Here is a 21,557-nt window from a genome sequence, read left to right on the forward strand (position 1 = left end):
GCCGCGTAGCTCGGCAGCTTTAAGGATCATTGCTGTGTGTGTCTGAATGGCTGTCTGGCGTGTTCATCATGCACACTGTGCCATTAAGTGTCAGTGAATGCTTGAGTCCTGAGCACGGCTCTTGGGATCTCACTGTAGCTTTACCAATGAACATAAAGCTGATGTCTGTGTGCATGACTCATCCAATGCAAATAGGAAATCCTGGCATTTGAGTCTAATAATCAGAAAGAACATTATGTTCCTTTTGAAGCTGTTACCCTCTTATTTGCCTCTCTCTCACACACATGGCTGTGATGTAACAACTAATGCTGATTATAACGGCATAAATTTAAAAATACCATCACAGTTACAGTAGGTGATTTAAAAATGAATTTGAGCTTCTATTAATTCATTTTTAATAACCGTCTGTTTTCTCTGTGTGGAAGTGAAAGTGCTTTGGGCTTAAAAATACTTTTTCTGTAGAAAATAGTGATTTATTGATGACTCTTGTTGTGTTTTCTGCTTGGGATCTTCCGGGAAGAGAAGCTGTTGTGTGTGTTTATGTGATGCCCTTGATTACTCGACATTGCTTGAATCTCATACGCAAAAAGGACAAGACAATCAATAATGAATGCTTTGTTGTTATTCCAGTAATCAATATAGTGTGAATGTGCTTGCAGGGGTGTGTGTGTACCCGTGTGTGTGTGATTGTTTTCTTTTATAAATAGATGTGTCAGCTTGCTTCTTAAATGGTATTATGTTCCATATCTGGGTTTTCTATAAATGTGCTGTATCGTCTAGATTTTATAGATTTAACAGTTGTCAGTGTAATAACGCTATTGTTACTGAGAGTGTGTGTGTATGTGTGTGTTGCTAATGAGCAGCGCTGCCGTTAATGACTCCATCAGGCTGTTTCTAAATGCACTTGTCACTCCGATGGGACACTCCGCCAGAGAATCTGCCCACTCAGCAGAACGGGCTCAGACTCTGGCAGGGCACCAGAGACACACATACACGCACAGACTTTGACACACATAGATGAACACATGCTACACACACCGACAATCAGTGGTGTGCACTCACTTATCCATTTGTTTGTTTGTTTGCTACATCTCTGGCGTGTGTCAGTTGTTGACAGTCTTAACAATATGAGCGGGGAAAGAGAGTTTGGGAGGGAGTTCAGTTATTCATCAAGGCAAATGAATGTTACTCTGAGCAGGGGGTTTGCATAGAAATATGAAATATGCCACTGCAATGCTACCCAGATGAAATATTCATACCACAGCACCAGCAGCAGCAGAGGATCAGATATAAAAGTAGCCTTAAAGCGTCCTGTAGCTGAACGTCCATAATTCTGTCTAATAATATGTTGGCTCACTGACTTTTTTATGACATTTTTTAGAGTTTGTTTTAGCCTGCTCTATTACTTGAATGATGTATTTGCTGATTGTTATTCTCAGGCTGATGTGTAACTACATCAGAAGAATTGAATTGTTCCCCCATAACAGGATACTGCAGCAATACCACAAGCTGCACAGAAAACCATTGTGAGCTAAAGAGCAATAAAGTGTGCCATTGTTATCGAGGGAAACTGTTCTTTTTTTTCCCTTTTTTTTTCCAAGTGTGTATCCTAACTTTTCCTGGCATGCAGCCAGTGTGAATGAAGAGTGCTGTTGAGTATTTGTGTCTCACAGGCAACATGTGAAAAATACAAGACAAATGTGTCTCAAACTGCAGGATGACGATTGTTGTTTTTTGTTTTTTGTACCTGTTCTGTGTTACATGGGGCATTGTGGTTTGGCATGTGAACAAAGCTGCACTGCACTCCCTAGAAATATAAAAACGGAAAGCAGAAGATGCTCACATAAGGCAGAGTAATTAATTAGAAACAAGTGACCTTCGCTGCAGTGCTGCGCCATTCAAAGCTCTAAAACCTTTGAGGGAGGGCGGTGATTGGTATCATAATTCAAATTCCAGCTCTTGTTATACTTTGATACTATAGTAAGAATAATAATGATTTAAGTACATTAAAACAAGGATTTATTTGGTAAGGTTAAAGAAGCAGCTAGAATCAGAAGTTACTTTATACTAAACAGATATTTTAAGACATATATTAATGAATTTATTGGTTAAGGGAGAGTAGTAGAACAAAGTAATACCATAGTGTCAATATGTTTATAGGATTAACTTACAACATGCTTCAGATGGAGCTCAGTACCGCTATACTTTTATACTGTACCTGTGTGGACTTATTTTTTTAAAGCATCACTGCTACTTAAAACAGACCTTTTCATTAATCATAAAAATGAATGAATTGATAGACTTGTATTTGTTTCCTATAAAAGTCTGAGGCAACAATATAATGATAACACATTGCTTTGAGTGAACAGTGATGTATGGTATTTTGAAGTGCTTACATAATCTGTAATGTAATTCACTTAATCAGGTAATGCAAACTGTCCACTCAGTTTATCTTGTATTGCAGTGAGCATTAGAGCTTCTTTTTACAGTTCAATCCACCAGGGATGGCTTGCCAGGGAAGTTTACATTCTGCCCCTCTATCTCTCCCCAGAGGACTGGCCTGATTCTTTTTTTTTTCATTGCTGCCTGCTGAAATTGGTTTCTGGTCGTATACTACGAGGCTGAGCGTTTGAGAGCTGTATCTGCTGATACAGTTTGTTAGCTTGGGCTGGGAGAAACAGGGAGCTGTAGAAGGAAAATAATAAAAAGTAAAAAAAAAACACACAAAGGATGGCTCTTGCTCACAAAATAGCTCAATAGGTTTTCTGTCTTGTCTTTCTTCAATTCAAGCCTTCAGAATGGAAGTCAGTGAGCAGATTGTGAGTTGAGATGATGTGGGGGGGGGGATTATACAAGGTCATAGTCTGGGACTCCTGCATTTAGAGTTCATAGATGGTGCTCATGACACCTGCTCTCACCTATTGTATCATATGTAGCCCGCTCATCCCTCAACGCTGCAAGGATCAGCGCTCTCTAAGAAAACATTGAGACGGGGGAAAAAAGTTACATGCTGGCAGATAGAATACATATACAGCACATTGTAAAAGAATTCCCCTATCTCCTTGACATATATTATGCAGTCTTTTTTTTTTACCTTTGATAAATACTCAAGATGTTTCCTGCAGTCTTGTTGAGGGTACATGATGGATTAGATTAAAAAAAATTAACATTTTTACGTGGTGAAAATGAAGGTCAGTTATTATTATTCAAGGAAATGCATGTTCATCATGTAGCTCTTTGCTGGATTAAAGAGCTGCAAATAGTGTGTGTTGATTGATGTTTCTTGTCCAATATCTCCGTCCACATCCAGTTTTAAATTTTTCATAATAGATTTGAATCAAAGTGCACTTTGTTGTGAGTTGTATGCTTTATATGAATGAATTTATGGATTTTTCCCCCCATCCAATAATCCATAATAACTGACCTCCATTAACCATGTACGCTGTACATTACATGGTGAGGACATTACATTTATTTGTATGAAAGGGACTCTATAAATATACAGCACACTGAAGCAATTTAAGATTGAAGGACACTTTTGCAAACATCAACCCTAATGTATCTGCAGAGATACAGATCCATCCTACTTAGAATATTTATTTATTTATTTATTTATTTACAGGAAATGATACTATAATCAAACTGCAATTTCTGGTTAAAGGGCAGCTTCTTGTTTCTACGTGTAAAGGTTTTCTTTCATAGCCTCTTTTTTTTCCCCACAGAAACCTCCTACACATTACAAGACAATGTGTTTTTTTTCTAATGTTGCATATCCACTCCTAGTAAACAAAACAGTATGGCGGCCCTGACTATGTTACAGTCGGATTAAATATGTCTTTAATGCAGTAGAGTAATGAATGATGTTTGAGCTAAATTCAATGACTTCATCACATCATCACCCATCACATCTATCGAGGTGTGCCGGACAAGGGAGTTGAAAATTAGCATGTTCACCCCGGTGTCATGTTTACATTGCTGCATTTTGACCTAAGAGTGAATGCCGATGGTGCCACTGCATTACATAAAAGCCAGATGTGAGTAGTGTTTTTTTTCGTCTGGCATAAGAGGGGCTTAACAGTGAAAGACATCTCCTGTGCTTTGCATTGTTTACCAACAACACAATCAAGCTTTTCAGATATAAATACTGACCTTTTGTTTAGTATATTTATTTTGTCGCTTTTTTGTGTCGTTTATATTGATTGAGCTTGAAGGCACAGTAAAGCTACATTTGAAGATTCTATACAGTCTCGCCTGCTCTGGGATAGGGCCGCCGTATTTCCCTCTGATGCAACATCTGATCTGTATGCCAGGCTTGGCACATATACCCGAGTTGATATCCTGACAATATTTCAGTCGGAACATTTCAATTTGATGTAGAGAATAGATTCTGTCCCTTTTCAGAGACCGTTCGGAGCATCACAGAATGTTTATGCGGGCAGGAACTTGTGATAAGGAAACAGACAGATGCTGTCTCCTCATGGTTGATTTGTCTTGGTGACAATACAGAACAATATTTGGGACTTTGAGTCACTATCATGCGTAGAAGCTGTTTTATGTTTCGACTGCTGCGCGGGATGGAATAAGTGGTTTCTAGGAAAGAGATAAAGACAACAGGGTTGTGGTGTTACAAGAGTAATGGTATGTTGTGACTCCCATCAGAGAAAGAACGCCATGCTTCTGTAAGACACACTGCCACTGTACTCCTCCATTCAGAGCATGTGGCAGATTGTATCATTTGCACTTGTTTGCTTTCCGCCCCTCAAACATATTTGCTTCCCCTTCTGCTTTTTCAAATTCTAGAAACTGTCCAAAATCCCTTTTGAAGTAATTTAATGGAGTGTTTGTATTGATTATGTGCCTCACTCACCCCCTCCCTTTTCTCCTCTCTCCTGCTTTGGTATGTATTTTTTTTTTTATTTCAGGGGTTTATGGCAGTATCTTCTTCATTATGCTCAGACCTGTAGGAGAGAGAATCACAAGCTGTTTTTCCTCACTGATGTGCTCATATCATTAATTCCCTTCTGACTGTGGCCTGGCCGGAAGCCAGAGAATTCTAAATCTGTAAGCAGTAAATTGTGTGCCGGGGTGGAAAAATCTATTAGATGTTTGAGCATGCCTCGAATTTGAATGGGAGAAAGAAAGACGCACTGTGAGAGAGAGAGGGAGAGAGACCACCCGAACACCCGAGCCATATCCTGTTATGGCTTACACTGTAATCAAATTCCGCTTCTTTGCGTAGCAATATTCATCAATAATTTGTGTTATTCTATTTCTGGAATGTCACATAATGTGTTTTTTCGACTCACGTGAGCGAAGGCTGGTGGATGGTTAAACAATGAGAATGGCCTCGGAGGAAATGAAGAGCTCCGTCTCTCTATTAGGGAGGTCTGAAACAGCAGTTGTCTCTCTTCTCTCCATTAGTCAGGTCTAGAACAACAGAGATGCTATTGATGTGACCTCTTCCTGGTATCTTAAATATGCAGAATGTGTTTTAAAGACACCAGTTAACCTGCCTCTATGACAGCTTACCTGATTTGTTATATTAATAATTCTCTTGTCATAAAAAGCTTTAAAATCACCAGGTTTTCTCTGAGATGTGGTACCAATTGAGCTTTCTTTTCTTAAACAAATTGTCTGCCTGTTCCAGGAACTCTGACTCATAGTTGAGTGTTACCCAACCAGCAGGATTTCTGGAGAGCTTTCTATATTAGTCTTTGTCAAATAAATGATGCTCATTTAAAGAATTGCTGCAACATTATTATTTCATCTTTCCCCTGATATGTTTCTTTCTGCGTGACAGTTTCACATTCTGCCTTCAGACTGATAGATACTGAGGATTTGTGCAGCTCAGTAGGCATTCTAGACATCACAGATTGTACAATTAATAACTCTGCATATTTTATGGGCATGCCAGTCCATCTGCTTTATGAATGCATGTAAAAGTGTCCTCCTCTGGACGCCCTGTTTTGCCTATTAAACAGACTTAAAAGTCAAGTCAACAACAAGGGGATATGAAGAGTATTGGAATGTAAAGTAATGATTCAGGTTATGTACCTGAGCTGGATGCCATTTTATATTTCTATCATTCTTTATTTAATACAGAAAAAAGTAATATAGTATAACACAGGGTACAACAATAAAATTTTCCCACTGTGTATTTTCAGCACAGGCCTGATAAGGACACATAACAATGCTAACAATAATTGAGATCACTCATTACATTATCTTGGAGACATAGTTGATAGTCATGCTGTTAGAAACATAAGGTTTCCTTAGTGACTGTTTAGAGGCTGCTTTTTGTGTTGCTGTTAGAAACCCAAACACACATTTTTCTTGTGAATGTAACAACAGAGCAGTGACTTGAATCTTGGCTCAGTATTTTCTAACTTTGCAGTAATGTGATTTAACAAGACTAAACTATGCAGTTTGATAATTTACCGGACTCCTGCAGTATGGTGAAACTGTGTGAACATTAAATACCCATTTAATACTACTGTAGTATCACAGTGTTGGAAAAACACTTTGAGTCAGACCTGTGCCAAGGTAAAAATAGCTTTCGTCGCTGATTACAGATCAGCTTCTCAACATCCACTTAATATCTTTCATAACCTGTTAGGCAGAACAGAGCAGAGGCACAGAGCCGGGCTGCAGGGTATAACGACACTGTAGCAGCACACATTATAGAATACTGACTTTTAGCTTTGTAGGAATAACAGTGGTCATTTCACAGCATGGAGGTAATGCATTTTTCTTGCATTGAAAGGTAATTGCAATGGAGGCTTTGATAGATTCCAGACCTTTTGTGGGAGCTGTGTGTGTGTGTGCACTGCAGGGTCACACATACTTGCTGGGGTACATAACTGCTCTTAATGCTTTTATTAAACCAAAGACCTACAAATGACGTAATTTGTATGTGTAAAATATCTCTGTGCAGATGGTGTAATATATTTTGGTTTCTTTGATATATTGACTGCCAGAGGAGTTGGATGGAGCGCCTTGTGCTGCAAACAATAGATCATTGATGCTTCTCTGTCCGCTTTCTCAACCTGTCAGTCCATTTCCTTGTTATGTGGTGGCCTGAGGAGCACTTGGCAAAATGAGAGGCGTTCAGCCAGTCTTGTTTTTTTTTCTCTCTGATTTTACCGTCAGCCATAAGTCAGCGAAAGCTGTTGTTTCACTTAATGTGCCAGAGTATAATATCTAAAGTTAACCCCGGCTGAGTTGCGGAATCACTGCTGTTTATTCCAGTGTGGGTGAAACTTTTAATTATCTAGTTAAGAGATAATTATTGAATGTGAGAAAGAAGAGCTGCGTTTGACTTTCATGCGCAGGGAAGTCTGTCGACACACCCATGTTACTAGTCATCCTAAATACTTAAATACTGATTCATGTTGTTTTTACTGTGTCAGGGTAGACACTATGTTTACATGCATAAAATATTATGGGTATTATGAACATAAAGTAGATGTATACAAATGAATACTTTGCTTATTCAGTGATCTTTCAGAAAAAAAACTTAAGGTGAAGGCCGACTGAGTCTGAACAATATTTGAAATGCACTCAGCATCAGTTATTTTTCTCTGGAGGTAAAATTTGAGCTGTATGTCTCAACATCTAACAACAGTAGCATGCAAACTAAGGGTTAAAGCTTTATGGTCTAAATGACCTGTTTGAATAATAATAACATTATGCATAATTCAGGGGAGTGGCCACTTTGAGTGACAGGCACTTCTTTGCTTTACCTGCATGTGGCTTAGCTGGGAGATAGGAGGAGCAAAATAAGGGCATCAAACTGAGCTTCTTTGAGACCGGTGAGTGATGACATGAAGCTTGTCCATCTTTATGTACAGTCTGTGTCATAGAAAATGCTCTGTTCTGACAAAGATGATTTATGTCGTATTTGTAATGTGCTGCCATTGAACTGAATTGAAAGTAAGTCTTTGGATTTTTAAGATATAACTAATATCTGTCATTCTGGACTTATTTCACTGAGTGATAATTAAAAACAGAAATTTTACAGCGAGAAGCGTTTTGGCATGAATGAGCACATAAACTTGTTATCGCAGCTTGTTGATATTCTCCACTGAAGTTCTTATCTTTCCTGTGCAATGTGAGACAAGCGGCTACAAACGCTGCATGTGCTGCATTACAGTGATTACAGCTCTGTTAGTAAAGCAGAGGATGGAGCTTTGCCACATCAGAGGTCATGTTCTGTAATCTGGAATGAATGAAGCCAAGCTGGCTGCACTTCATCAGAAATTACCTGCTTGTTTAGCCAGATACCATGTTTGTCGCTTGAATCAGGCAGCCGTCTTGTGAAAACAGTTTGAGCTTGGGAACTTCAAACAGAGATCATTAAGGCTCGTGGAGAGAAAACAATTGTTAGTGGTTGTTGTTTTCTCTTTTGTGGTGCTGCTAGAATGTGTAATCACAACTAATTGCACAGCAAAGTATGCAAAAGAAAATCCTACAGATTGCCTTTCTGGGATTTGCTTTTGTATCTTCAATACGCTTTATTTCCATGACAGCACATAAACAAGAAATCTGAACAGATGGCGCTGGTTTTTAATGACATATTGCTATCTGTAAAGTCTCCCTCTAAGCCACAGACTAAAACGTCTCCCCTTGGGGAGCGCACCGCTCTAGTTGTTATCATCCGCTGCTAATGTCACTCTTTTCTTTGCCACATTGTCAAGTCCTCCAGCTAAATAAATGCATTGTAAATTGACTATTGTGCTGGATGTAATTATTGAAAAGAGTTCCAGTTGGCTTAACTGTACGGGCTGTTTATTTAAAGCCTCCCTCCTCCGTGCAGATGTGATGATAGAGAGATAAGACAGAGAGAGGGAGAGAAGTTCTTATATAATGACAGGAATTCACAATGGAGCCATGCTGAATGACAACATCACTACCCCCTCAACATCCCCCCCCCCACATCTCCTACAACCCCCACCCCCACCCCTTTCTCATTACAGTTTTACCATTGGGAAACATGCCTGTCCCAAATAGCCTCTAGTATTATTCTTTTGTCCCCTGCCTGCTCTGTTTTCTCTTCATTCTTTTACTGAAAACATATTAAATCATGTTTCCCTTTTACACAGTATACGCCCTGAGAAATAAGTCTGAGTTGATAATGAGGGGCCCTTCTTTGAGGCAATACACACGGCAACTTTGATCTGGAATGGCATGTAATTCCTTGCCTGACCCAATTCCCATTCCAATTCTCCTGATAAGATGTTTTTTTTTCCTCTCCCCCTCGCTCCTTTGCTTTAACCTTCCAGCAGAACTCACTCAAATGGGAACTTGCTGTCTCATTAAAGATACATTTAAAGCCAAACATGTCATCCATTTCATTCTGTAGGAGAAGGATATGTGAAGTTGAAAATGCTGTCTACTACAGGCTGAGCCAAAACACTCTTTCTGTCTGTAGCGGACAACCTCTGAGATCTCTGATTACAGCTGTTCAATTGAGTTTGTGTCGGGCAGAGCTGCGTGACAAATGAGAGTGGCCGTCATAGCAGATAGAGTATCATCACCTGGGTTTAACAGCTTTTAGGCACGTTTGAGGAGAGGGGAAGAGACATAGAGAGGGGATCCACTTGTTTGTGTATAGTCACAAAAAGCAGCTGCAGCCAAAGATAGTTGATTAAATTTACTCCCTGTGGTATTTTGCACATTTTGGTTTCTTGCAGAGAACTCTCAGAATTGACTGCACCATAAGTGGATTGACCCCCAAAACCCAGCAGTAGTCTTTCATTAGTCTGGATGCAGCCAGGGACCAGACAGTGAACAGTGTTTAGGGCCAATCCATCACTGCACAAAAGGGGGGATCAGCGCGGCACAAACTTCCTCATCTTAAGCGACCTCTAACTTTGTCGCGATCGGTTTCAAGTTTAGTTCCCGGTGACAGTGATAATTCCAAGGGCCAGTCCTGCGTATAATTTCATTTTAGGCACAAAAGCTCATCTGTTATGAGGCCCCTCTTTGTTTTTTGATAGTCAAAAGAAGCAATTTAGGGTTTTGACATGGAGCCCCTCAGAATAATTCCTTCATGTATTACAGGACCTATTAAATGCAAACTTTTCAATCTGGCAATCAATAAGGCAGGCAGCTTTCCCTGGCTCTGTGCCAGACACATTAGGGCTACGAGCGATGGTTGCTAGGGAGCTGAGCCTGCTCAGGGGAAAGAATGTTTAATGTAATAGAATCACATAAATCAACTGGAGGAAAGTGCTTGTGTTGTTTTGTCTCTTCTCTTCTCTTCTCTTCTCTTCTCTTCTCTTCTCTTCTCTTCTCTTCTCTTCTCTTCTCTTCTCTTCTCTTCTCTTCTCTTCTCTTCTCTTCTCTTCTCTGTTTAACTCAAAACATTTAATATGGGTGTTTTTTTTTTAAATGTGGCGCGGCTATCGCCCCCACCTCTGTCAACCACAAGAACATCTGGGATAGAATTAAGCTGAAGGAAGTTGAATTTTCTCAGTCTTTGTGTGTGTGTAACTATTATGAGTGTGTAACTACTAGTGTGTGTGTGTGTGTGTGTGCGCTTGTTTTTGTATGCATAGCTGTGTGTCCTCAATCCTTGTGCCTAACACTTGAATAAATTGAGGTGAAAATTATATAAACGTTTCTTCTTTTTTTTCTTTGTCACAGGCCACTGCCCCACCCTACTGAAATGAATGAGCCACTTTAGTGCTTTACTATAATTAAGAACAGGAGCCAGCATGCATGGAGGGCTCTCTCTCTCTATGTATTACTCCCTCCTTCTCTTTGCCCTCTGTACAGTTTCAATGGAACATTTCCTCTGGGTGTCAGTGCCCTTTTGTGAGAATATGATTCTCTTAGAATAATTAGGCATGTGAGTATAAAAGCCAGATATCTCTTAAAGGCGTACTCCACCTATCTGTTCCCCAGATTTGTTTAATACATTATGTAGGAATTCCTGCACAGCACACTTGATTCATTTTCCCCAAAATGTCCTTCCTCCACATATCCTCTCTTTGCATTTGTATCAAATAAGGTGAATAATAAATATGGTTTCTTCTATCCATTGACCCACCTTAAAGTAATTTGCTGGTTTTAAATAATACTCTTGCTAATACCCATGTCATGGTGGTATTAGCATACTTGTGTGTGTACAGTACTTAACCAGCCTCAGTAAACAGCACAATACAAAAACTAGTGGCTCTGTTATAGTTAATTATATTTAATCTTTTCAGTATAAGAACCAGCAGTGAAGGAATTATGTGTAAGTGCTGCTTGGAATGATGCAGTGTCTTTGGCTAAGATGCCAAAAACTGAAATTATATTGAATTTACAGGTGCAGAAAATCAAGTAGTAATATTAATAATTTGAGATGATCAGAAAAAATGATAATAATTTGGCTTATTGGCTGCTGGCTGGCAAATACAGATATAAACTGGCATAGCTTTCATGGTCAACAAGAAAAGTTTTAGAAGAAACATCTTCCCCCATAGCTCCTAAATGGTCCACTGTGTTCAGTAGCTATTTGCTAACTGTGTCTGCCTGCCCTTGCTGCTATGCAGGCAGTGTAAACTGGGTTTTTAGGGCTTCCTGCCGCATTAAAAAAAAAAGCATTTGTGTATCCTGCACCTGCAACTTTGAATATAGTATGCTGCAGAAAAATGTGAAATGTGATTCCTCAGTAAAGTTATGTTGTTGTCAAATACTTTACAACACTGACTGCTTAAGGTTTCCTGAAACTCGAGCCCCTTATGTCTCATTTGTAGCTCATTATATTGTTTACTGCTGCCTGTTCTGACCAAACTTCCTTCTGAGTCTCAGTGGGTCCCTTCCTGGATAAATAAAGGTTAAAATCAAGGAACAGACAATAGCATCAGCGTGTTGATAATTTCATATTATCCAGTGTATTGTAATTGTTAATGATTTCTAATGGTCCATTTCAGTGCCTTTATATCATACTGATAATGAAATAATTTCTTAACGTTCTGCTTTGAACCACAGTGCAGTTTGATTAGTAGGAGTATCCGTCTAAATGGCAGAATGTGTGTTGTGTAGATTGTGTGTGTTTGTGTGCTTGTGTTATCACAGCTTGTAGCTGATATAATGAGCAGGGGAGAGTGGAGTGAGTTTGTGTGACTGATGTGATGCTGATGACGGACGGCCACTGAGTCATTTGCAAACACAGTATGTTATTCTGTGCAGATCCATTAAACAAATTTAAATATCACTCCAGTTTTACTGCCTTTCAACAAAATAAACAGAGTGTTAGCATCTGTGTGATCTCCTTTACTCAAATATAGTGATTTATTAAGGCTGCATCCTCTGCGTGATTAATGCGATTTTGTTTACGGCAAAGACTAGATTGCAATTAGCGAAATGTTCTCGCACATTTTGTTTTATCCAAGATAGTGTAGTCATTCACAGATTGGATAAGCAGATGAGTCATGTAATTTCAGTAAATATATTTCATTGTTTTATGTAATTGTGCTGTTGTTGGAGACACACACACACACGGCCGTCTCAAAAATTTGACACCCACATGCATCATTTCCATTCGGTGTCATTGACAGATGCTGTTCTTGCTTTATTTGGTCAGGTTTCAATAACATGAAACCAATAGCCAGATCGGGCGCCTGCTGCTGCTTATACGGTCCCCTCTCAGTGTCACGTCCTCTCATTGAAAAGTGAGAGAGAGTGAGAGGGAGGTAGATGAATCAGAGGTGTGTTTTATATATTATGAGGAAAGGCTAAATGGAAACAGGGCAACCTTTGAGATCAATACAGAGCATGGAGAAGAGTGCAGCATGAAGTGAGAATACCAAACAAGAACCCATGCTTTCCCCACTTTATTTCCCCCTCTGTTTTATTACCAGTGTGGTGCTATTTGCTGGTTGTTAAAGCTTGATAATTTGGTGTTAGCATTAGAGTAAAAAAATATGAAAGTGACATTATTGGCTCTGGTTTACGTGCCTCACCATTTCTCGCCAACCCCACAAATGCAGCAGGGGGATCCAGTAAATTCCTTGGCCGAGCAGATAATGTGGAAATGTTGACAACAGCAAATTTGAGCCGAGTGAGTGATTTAAGGACTACAGCGGATGACAGAGAGCATGAGAGTAATGCTTTTCAGCTTTTTCCTGCTAATCTGTGACAAGACAAATGAGCACACTTGCCTGAGAGATGTTGTCAGAGCTTGTGGGCAGTTTGAATATTTTTAAGCTTGGTTGAATGTAAATGACACAGTTTACATGAGTCACATTTGGTTTTTAATTAGCCGGCTCAGATCTGCTTTTAACTGTCAGCTGCCCTCATATTAGGACTGGTTTTTATTTTGAACATTCAAAGGCCCTACAGACATTCTCCAAAAAAAATGTTTCAGAGATGCAGCAGCATTTTATTTTTGAAATTCAATATCAATGTTTCATCTGCAATAGCTGTTCATCCAGCAGAGCAGATGCTTCAATCCCAGCTTACTGAATTTCATGCAGTATTTCTGAGATTTTGATTCTGATGAGTAATTTATCTTGGAAATTTATAATTTATTTTGGTGTAATTATACCAAATATTATTTCATTTTTCTGCTATTATAAAGTTGTTCTCATCATACTTACTACCACTCATGTTTCTCTCATACAGTTAGTCTACACAGTAGTGTCCTTGCCTTTTTTTCTAAAAAGTGAAGTTTACCAGGAAAAAAAAAATTCAGTCCTGTGCTGTTAAATATAAGTTTGTCATTTTTATGATGCACATGTGTTTTAAGATGTTGTTTTTACTATGTTGAGGTAGATTGAGGTCCTTATTTTTAGTGTACAGTGTCTCATGACAGCCACTATAGCTAATGACTTTTCCAGTCCACTCTGGACTTCTGCAGTGTCACTTACAGTGTGATGCAGGAGTGCAGTATTTCCCTTATCTTATTTATCCACATTTTAACCATGTGGCCAGCTCTGGGGATGCAGTTTCTCGAGTGGCCACTTGAGGTTCCAAAAGTGAGTTGATTTCCTTAGGCATTGTGTTAAAATGTCAAGCTACGGCAGCACAAATAAGGTTGTTAACAACCATGTACAAAAAACAGCTTCTGTAGGTTTATGACACTTTAATTTTAACAGATGGGAGCTACGTGTCTGCTGAGCAGCTTGGTCGCACAAACTCTGTGTAACAATGTGTGCAGGTCATTTCGGTCACGCATAAGAACGAAGAGTTGTTTGCCAAAACAACTTGTTGATGGGCACTTTTAAAAAGAAAACAGAGTTTTGGAAGACAGACACAGCATGTTGCAAAAAGAGAGTGATGAGAATGTCATTATGTTTTGCATCAAAAATGCTTTCAAAGCTGAAATGTTTTTTTCTGGGTGATGGACTTTCATCAGTATTATAAGCTTATGTAACTGCAAGTTCATTTCATTGTGGAAAGAAAACGATGGCTTTTTTTTTCAGGAAATCAGCGCAGTAAAAAGCAGCAGTATTGCCCTTTAAGAAGGAGACACAGCATCTGCTGTACAGTTGTTTTATTTTACATGTTTGATTCAAAACAGAAGCCCTGTTTGCAATGTGACTACTCATTGTTCACGTCTCTGGTAATTTGTGCAGCAGCTGTATCATTATTATACAACAGTAGCAGCTCACTGTATGACTTCACTATACATTGTTCTTAATGGTTACACTTACAAATTAAAATAAAGGAAGAAACGTTCAGTCATGTCATGCTTCCTGACTGATGTCATGTTGAAGGTATTTAAACTACAAATGAGTTCTGCAGACTGAATGTTTTATAGAATTGTCAGAGGTTCATGGACTGAGAACGATGAGTTGAAACATCCATTTTAATCGCTGCTTCTGACATTGTTGCACCAACCAGTTCAATAAAATCCTGCGCTCCTGCTGCAGTCATGTAACATCTCTGTCTGAAATGTAAAAATTAGATTTGTGTGTGCATTTCGACTTGCATATGTGGTTCAGCCATGCATCCAGCCATGCCTTTGTCACTTCCTGGTAGTATTAATATAATGCAGTATACTTGAGTCACTCAGCCATATTAAAGCATCCACAGTTCTGCTTTTCAGACTTACAATACAAATGTTATCACACCTTCTGTTGTATCAGTATGTTTGAGAATTTAATTTACTTAAAACACTCTTTTGGCAGAGCATTTTGTAGCATTTTACAGGTCTTTTCAACTAGTCAGTGCTAATAGAAATGTTATTCTAAGTAGAAGCACAAGCAGGCAGTCATAACAAAGCTGATCAAGGTCTTTCTAAGCTCAAATCATAAGGAGGACAAGCATTTCCATTTGTGGCTGCCAAACTAAGTATCAGTTTACTATACAGTGCAGAATGTCAGTATCACCAAATCGTAGTTTGAAACGCACATATGCACAGAATGTCTGTCTTCCCAGCCTGTTTGTAGTGAATGAATTATTTTCTTTATGTGCAAGCATTTTGACATACTTTAGAGGTTTAGATGCTTATCTGTGTCTTGTCATGACGGCAGAGCAACCTCAAACATAGTGTACAGCCTGAGCCTTTAAAAAACTAACTTAACTGAAGAGAAGAACAAAATGTCACCACCTTGGAGTCAGTGTGGGATTACATGAAAAGACAAAAGAACTGTGACAAGTTCTCTGAGATGCTTGGAACCACCAGCCTGCCAAATACCTTTAAAGAAATTTAAAGGCAACTTTGTACGTACTGTATGTATTGACTTGGAAATGTAGGACAGTAAGACAAATTAAGACCACATGCTGCTGTCATTAACCTGTATTCTGGTTAAAAGGAGCAGTTGGAATTCCAGCAGGAGACCCTTTTCTATGAGTTAAATTCTAGAAAAACTGGATGCCATATTTGCTGTAATGTGCCTCATAGTGTTGTTCATTAGGGGCTCTCTTGGCTTGTAAATGGCCATGTCTGTCATACTTTGTGCCCCTTACATTGCAAAGGTTTTCTGTTGGGGGTGGTATGAGGTACTTACACATAGTCTATTATATTTGTAGAAAAAATAAAACAAGCTATTGCTCTGTTGCCTCAAAACAACTCAATCATCTCTGAATATGTTCACATATTTACTTTAGACAAACTCTGTTTTATCCTCGTCTTTGAAGCCACCAGACTCCAGTGGAACAAAAGAAGTAATTTACTTTTAATACATTTTGAATTGTGTCCATACAGAAAACTAATTGATAAATGTAAAACTATTCCTTTTGTTAATGGAGTCTGGTGACTTTTAGGAAAGCTTTAGTCCCTCATTGTAAAAGGCTGGGTGACAGATGGGTATTATGTGATAATGTATAACCTATATCCTTTCTTGTAGTTGTACATATTCTTTGACATAACCCTTAACATCTAGTACTGTTTTTGGTTTTCCCTTAAGCCATTAGAGTCAGTTGAGAAACGCTGCAGTTTTACCTGCCTTCCTTAGGCAATTTATTTGTGTGATTGTGACTTTGGTGTGTTATGTCAGCTTCGGTCTGACATAATGCATTAAAAGACCACAGCAGTAGACCAGCAACTGCCATGCTCTGCAAGGTAAAATAAGTGTTTTTATCAATGGCGTCTGGTGGCTTTCAAGAGTGCATAGATCGATATAACTGCCAAATTCCCTGGCAGAATATCCTGCCTGATGGCTGCGTAAAAGGATGATAACAATACTAGAATACTCTTTATGCTCTAAATATAGTGTACACTTAAACTGCACCCCATCCATAGCAGTTCATTGCTTCTCCAAATCAGTGTTGTGCCAACCACAATCTACTGTACACTCACTTATAGATAAGTACCTCCTCCTCAAAGCCCTCTTCAAAGAAACAGAACTATCCCTTTTATTAAAGTATTTAACTATTAGTATTCTTTGTCAGTTTACTCTATGCTGTAAAGTATTAGAATTTATTGAGTGCTGCAGTGACTTAGTGGTCATAACATCAGCTGTCCTGTAGAGCTGTTATGACCCTGACACTATTGTAGTTTATGAGGTCAGCAGCTTTACAGCGTGTTCTGAAAATAATCTGCCGCAGCACAGCTGTTTGATCAACACGCTCTATACCACCACTAGGACAGGACAGACAGACAGAAAGAGATATTGAAGAGAGGTCTTGAGAGAGAGAGAGAGAGAAACAAATTGTTCTCACAGTGTCTTCCAGCTCTCCAGTGATACAGCCACAGCCCCATCCAATTAGAAAGCTTACAGTAAGATAAGGACGTCCTTTATTTTGAAAGGTCGTGCTGCTGGAACAAAAGAATTTTTTAAAGTGTACATACACTCATTGTACATTACACGCACCATCACACACACGCACACTGACATGCATACTTTACAATGCCTTTGTACAGTTATTAATGCCCTGCAGCTCTCTCTCCAAATTGAATCTAATCAAGTAAAATGCTGTGAGAGTCCTTGGGAGAAAGAGCAGGTCTGACGGTGACCGCTTACAATAAAATCCCTGACATTTGGAAACAAAGCCTGCTCTATCTCTGCGCTGTAATTGCGTACGACAAATGCTGCAATCTTGGATAAATGTGTGTGTCTGCTGTATGCAGGAATATGAAGGTTTATACATCTGTGGGCTTTGTGGCACCTTTGTGGCATATGCTGTCTGCATGAACGTGTGCGCTGGCTGAACGGTTTTAATAATTTCTTTTGAAGTGGTCGTCATTTGAGTTCAGTGGAACTAATTATGCTACTTGTTGGGAATGCAGCTGCTGTAAATATGTGATGAATGGAGTCCTTCCTGTCCTGTTTCTGCTGCACATTTCATTTTAACCTTATCTGCCTCCAGCTTCAGGAAGAGGAATATGCATTTTGCAAATCAGTTAAATCTGCCTTTCTTCAAAAAGGCAAGGTGAAAGGCTTTCTAACTAGCCACCCTTAAAATATTAACTTATAGTACCAGCAGAAATTCCCATGAATGTCATGTCCAAGGGCTTTGTAAAAGCAGACAGGACGGTGAATAATTCATGTACAAATCTTGTTTCAAACTGCCCGACTCTGCTTCATCAACTGTTGGACCATGTCGTCAGCTTTGTAAGCTAGAAAAATATTTGCATTTTACTTCAAACAACAGTCTATACAAGCAGGAGAGTCTGCAAAACATGACAGTGAGTGTTATTTAAGAAACACTTGCTTGTTAGCAAGCTGTGATTGGCCAGTTCAATATGCAATATTGACCTTTGTATTAACTGTGCCGAGGTTATGTGTGGTTTTACTGTCGTATAATCACCACAGTATAAGATTAGATTCAGATAAGATGCTTAGGTAATACTACAGGGACACAATATTACATGCTATTTAAGGTTATGTCTTATGAAATCACCTCATATTTGGTGACCCATTAATCAATATCATCATCATCATCATCAAGATCCTCAAATATTTGCATATTTTAATAAATGACACAATTTAAAACACTTTTTATTAACTCGAATAGGAAGTGGTTAAAGTAGAGATCATTCTAATTTGATGAGTCATGAGTCATAAAAAATTGTACTTTGAATGTTACATAAGTCGGATTGTGTATGTAGTGTTGTAGTGTCTGTTTCCAAGGGGTTTTATAGCTACAGTGTTTATTGATCGGTAAAACTGCAGATTTACTCCGTCCTGTATTGTCTTTAAAAACAAGGAAATGCCTTCCCTTACTTAACCAGTGCCTGCTCCATGAAGAATAAAAGTGCACTCAGTCATAGGTACATTCTGTTTTATAGGTGGTAGGATCATTTTGTTATAGGCTAATTAAACATAAAAGCTGTTTTTTTTTAAATCACCACCTGTAACATGTAGCTTCACTAGCCAACTTTCTGTTAGTCACACAACATCAGTGAGGCTTGGATTACACAGGAGGAAATGTGATAAACACATGTTGCTAATTAAATGCAAAACGACATTCCAGTGCACTTTATGTCCTGTAAGTGTATCTGGTACAGTAGGTTGTAGTGAATTCATTTCCCTGTATGGACCTGTGCTATTTTTCTGACTACATTGTATTTGCATGATTTTATCTCTTTTATGTCACCCTATAATAATGTGTGAGGTTTTATCACAGTAATCTATACAGTACACACAGTACTCTATCTGTATTTTGTGTTCAGTTTCAATTAATACATTTTACCTGCTAAACTAAATGTGGCTTACTGAACGTCAGCACGTTGTCATGGTGAATATGTGGGCAGGCTGGAGTCTTAAGTTTTGTTCTTTCGTGGTGTCAGTATATTATTAACAGTTTGATTGTGTATCAGCATTATCTTCCTGGCTTTTATGGCAGTTTATTGTGTCAGCTCAGTCTGTGCTTCCTGTCCTGAGGTTCTCCAAATAACGGAAGAGATTTCTTTGCCAGTTAGCTGTCACAGGGTGATAATGCATTTGTGAAACTTACACACAGTCAGTGAAATATTAATCACACACCCACGTAGGAGATAGGAGCACACATGTGTTGCTGTATCAGGAGGTAGCCTATCTCTACTACCTGACTGTTAAACCGTAGTCTGCACTCATTTTCATATAGCTTTTTAATTTAACTTAACAGTCAGCCATTAGCCGTGCACTCCTGCCTGGCCTGAATGTCTTAGAGAATTTCCCACCTTAAAGCTGAAAAAAAAAACAGGTAATTCTGTACAGCAAGGGTTGTTTTGACTTTCCTGCAGTCACCCTGGCAGCTGTGCACATCATGCATTTCAAGCATTATATATTTGTACAGTGGATGTGACAAGGCGTCCTGTCAGTTTGCTGAAATGTATTATTACTACAAGGAAAGGATGTGAAACTCTTATGAAAGCTATTTAAAGTCACAATGAAACGGTAACGTTTGAGTGACCTGCTTCCTCGAAGTGATGCGTTTCCTGATACACACAGACAAAATATGTTGTGAAAGAAAGACGGAAACCAGCGTTTTACAGGTCAAAGCACCAATTATTTTATTGAGAATGAATGAAAGTAAAATAGGCTTTTATTTTTTTTTAAAGTTATTTATAAATAAGATTAATAAAAATAAATAACATTGGTAAAATACCCACCGCCGGCCTAGATGTACAGGAGGATATTCACAGCACAGTAGATGCCCCAGATTATTGTATATTGTCTCAGTAGGTAATTAAAAGTCAGATCTGAAGCAAAAGTAAATGTGTTCTCTAAAATTGAAGTGTTACCATTTTCTACAACACTTATGGGAGTACTTGAAAAACAAAATGTTTCTTATTTCACTCCGTGTGTTAAATTAACCTCTGCCTATCATCTCTGTGGACCTTCTAACTCTGTATGTGGTTTTTGTGTGTTTTTCAGGCCAGGAAGAGGATGGACGGAAGGTTTTAGTCCTCAGTTATCCACAGTATTGCCGCTACCGCTCGGTTCTGGCGCGGCTCAGAGAGCAGCCGTCCTCCCTGCTCATAGACCACACGGTGCTGGCATTGGGTGGCATCGCTGCGCTGGACGGAAGCACGAGGATCCTGTATTGCCGTGACACCTTCGAACACGCCACCCTGCTGCAGAATGAAAGCATCTGTGATGAGTTCGGTAAGTGTGGCAGCTGAAGATATACGACATACACATATGACATGTCATATATGCTCACCAGTAATGCCAACAGCTACTACAAGAGCAGTGGAGGGCATGTGGTGAAACATCAGATCCTCAGGTCCTCATTTCTAAACAAACACACACATTTAAAACTAATTCTCACAGTATGGTTCATCTCAAACTTACGATTATATCATTTTGGTTAACCAGGCTATTTGTTCAAGTCTGCTTTTAGTGGGAAATTGACATTTTGGGCCAATCATTTAAATCCATTGTGTGAAAATTCAGAAAGAAGCACAAGAGTCCATTTAAAATGTTAATGGAAACCAGAGAGAACTCCTGTGACAAATACAATTGCTGTGAGGGGAAAAAAAAATGTCCAAAACAATTTCATGAGAGGAGACAAACAGCCCTTGCTGACAAAGTGTTTCAGAGCACTGGGTTTAAAGGAAAGTGCACAGAATTTAGACATCGGTGCAGTATCTCTTGAGTCACTTGTTGAATGCGGCTGAAGATTACAAGTTTGAAAATGACACATCTGCCTCTCTGAAGTCTCTGTAATCTCCTGCATTAGCTGCCATTAGTTATACATGCTGCATTTTATTTAGCTTGGAAATTGGACATTAAAACTGTGAATCACACTGTGTTCCAGCACAACAAGATGATGTTAGCAGTTAACTAGTTTATTAGAAAGAAGTGTTAATAACAGGATGTTCCATTTCCAGTGGAAACTTTCAATTGGTTTGTCTAGATTTAGGACAAGACCCGAATCACTGAACCTTTGCTTTGTGTAGTCAGCAGGTTTTGACAAAGGAAGTAAAGACTATAACCTGATGTTTAGGGAGCAATGTTTGTAACTCATTATTAAGAAGTTTGCATATCGTCTAAGCTTTAACTCGTATTTGAGCTCCTAATGCCAGATGTTGTTTCCTCGTACAGATACTACACATAGTTATGATTGAGGCTGTTTTAGTTTACTTTAGTTAATTAGTGTCATTGCAAAGCAATCATTAATATAAAAAGAGAAATTCAGTCCAGATCACACTGCTTTTCAACAGCCTTTGTTGAAGTGTTTGTTTTTCCCGC

General features: G+C 38.9%; 1 pseudogene; it reads left to right on the plus strand.

The window, feature by feature from the left end:
* LOC114446807 (AT-rich interactive domain-containing protein 5B-like) overlaps window positions 1-21,557 on the plus strand; it is a 72,984-nt pseudogene that overhangs the window by 10,214 nt on the left and 41,213 nt on the right.

This window comes from Parambassis ranga, chromosome 15 (genome assembly GCF_900634625.1).
Source record: "Parambassis ranga chromosome 15, fParRan2.1, whole genome shotgun sequence".
Lineage (NCBI taxonomy): Eukaryota > Metazoa > Chordata > Actinopteri > Ambassidae > Parambassis > Parambassis ranga.